At 40.4% G+C, this 2448-nt stretch overlaps 1 protein-coding gene across 1 annotated transcript in view; it reads right to left on the minus strand.

Moving 5' to 3' along the window:
- The window catches only part of LOC108415363 (serine/threonine-protein kinase Nek5), a 35285-nt gene extending 33949 nt beyond the window's left edge, over positions 1-1336 (minus strand). Inside the window, exon 1 of the mRNA XM_037539187.1 lies at positions 1198-1336. The gene's annotated coding sequence lies outside the window, so the exon portion shown is untranslated. The remainder of the gene's footprint in view (positions 1-1197) is intronic.
- Between the last annotated feature and the right edge of the window lie 1112 nt (positions 1337-2448).

Genomic DNA, 2448 nt, shown 5'->3' on the forward strand with positions numbered 1-2448 from the left:
CCCCTTAGTTCCAGTGAAAGGAGCTCTTAAAGCTTCAGCACCAAGAGATTTTGGACAATTTCATGCTCCCAACTTTGTGGGAACAGTTCGGGGACGGCCCCTTCCTGTTCCACCATGACTGCGCACCAGTGCACAAAGCAGGTCCATAAAGACGTGGATGAGCCAGTTTGGTGTGGAAGAACTTGACTGGCCTGCAGAGTCCTGACCTCAACCCCATAGAACACCTTTGGGATGAATTAGATCAGAGACTGTGAGCCAGGCCTTCTCGTCCAACATCAGTGTCTGACCTCACAAATGCGCTTCTGGAAGAATTCCCATAAACACTCCTAACCCTTGTGGAAAGCCTTCCCAGAAGAGTTGAAGCTGGTATAGCTGCAAAGGGTGCATATTAAACCCTATGGATTAAGATTGTGATGTCACTCAAGTTCATATGCGTGTGAAGCCAGACGAGCGAATACTTTTGGCAATACAGTGTATTTTGTCCAACCCTGCCAGTACAGTGCTGACCATTGCTGAAGTCAGTAAAGGAGAATTGGACCGACTTTTCTAAACTTTTGCATTACTCAGTGGTTGAGATGCTGTGAAATGTTTCGTTCTAGAAAAAGACATTTCATTACAGTGGTGGTGACAGGAACCAGAGATCACCGTGTCTATAACACAACAAACATTTTATTTACTATCCAAAACCGCCAGTCAACCTACACCTGTCTTCTGAGTCTTATATGTAATGATGGTGATGAAAAATGAGTGGAAAATATCAAATAATACGTTTTCATTGGGTACTAGTTTGCCTGCATGTATACCTCCGCCATGAATGTATTAAAATATGTTTAATAATCCCAAAAAAATCAATCATAAAACAGCGTCTCAGTCATCAGGCAGTGAAGTCAGAACCATCTCATGTAGGAACTTTCTGTGAGGAGCTTTTAGAGGGGGACGTCTGGTTCCCATCACCACCACTGTGAACAGCTCTGACTCGGTAAGATTATCTAGAACAGAGAGTTTCACACCGAACCGCTCTGAACGGCTCTGTTTACATCTCAGCCGTTTAATAATGCAGAAAATATGAAAAATATCCCTTAAAAACGCAAAACCTTAAAACAGCCACACGTGCCATAACAACCAGGGCCAGTCCGTAACCATAGCAACGTGTAAACAGACCGTTAAACTGAACTAACCGGAGTCGGATTTACTCACCAAACATGCGGCGAACAGGTCAGAAGTGACTACTCTAGTGTCCACTCATCTGCTGGGAGGGCATGAGAGAAACGTCCAGAACGACAGGACAAAACAAACCTGAGCTAAAAAACCTCGCACACTTCTGACCGCGCCAGCTTGAAATGACAGGACGACGAAAGGCACCCTGGGATTTGTAGTTCTACACGAACACGACCGAGTGGCTGAACGGTTTTTTTTTAATATGCAAGCAAACAGCGTTTAAATATTAATTTACAGTTACGCGCAGTGGAAGTTGTTGCGGTTATTTGATTAAATATATTGATTTTTGCAAATGTAAATAAACAGTGAGGGCTATTTGTACAAGCGGGGTAGCTTAGGACTTTATTAGCTGTCTCAATCTGAAAGGATCAATAATAGGGAGCGTTTTGTATTATCGCGGGAAAATACGGCATCGTAATTTACTTAACTTCAGAAAATACTAATAATATGGTTATAGGATATTTTTAATATAGTATAGTACTACAATAATAATAATAATATTTTACAGCACTTAATTTTTACATAATCCCAAATTATACTAAAATAAATAGGTCAATAAACTATACATAGCATAAAATGTTGTAATAGTACTACTAATAATAACATTAATAGTAATACTACTAATAATAGTAATAACAGCGCGATTGCTGCCACTACTACTACTACTAATAATAATAATAATAATAATATATTTCAATAGCAAATCTTTTATTCACAGAAATGAGCCCAATACACTATAAATAGCCTAAACAAATATGTTTTAATCTGGATTTTAAAGCACCTACTGAGCTCCATTCCTAAAAAAGTGATTTAATAAACGCTAAATTTGGTCAATGTTGTATATTATTATGACAATGCATCTAGCGAGATACAATTCATTATCCTGGTTTTATATCCTGATATCCTGGTTTTCTTGGTGACCGGTCTATGCTGTGTTTTCTAGCAGGGATGGCCTGTCGTTTATTTCAACAGCGCATGAATCTGTCAGTTAATCTAAAGCCGATGACAGGAATAACCTCCTTTTAAGTTAAGTGATACTTTTTTAATCCCACAAACGGGGAAATTCCACCTCCGCATTTAACCCATCCGTGAAGTGAAACACCACATACACACTAGTGAGCACACACACACTAGGGGGCAGTGAGCACACTTGCCCAGAGCGGTGGGCAGCCCTATGCACGGTGCCCGGGGAGCTATTGGGGGTTAGGTGTCTTGCTCAAGGACACCTCA

Source organism: Pygocentrus nattereri, chromosome 6, assembly GCF_015220715.1.
Source record: "Pygocentrus nattereri isolate fPygNat1 chromosome 6, fPygNat1.pri, whole genome shotgun sequence".
NCBI lineage: Eukaryota > Metazoa > Chordata > Actinopteri > Characiformes > Serrasalmidae > Pygocentrus > Pygocentrus nattereri.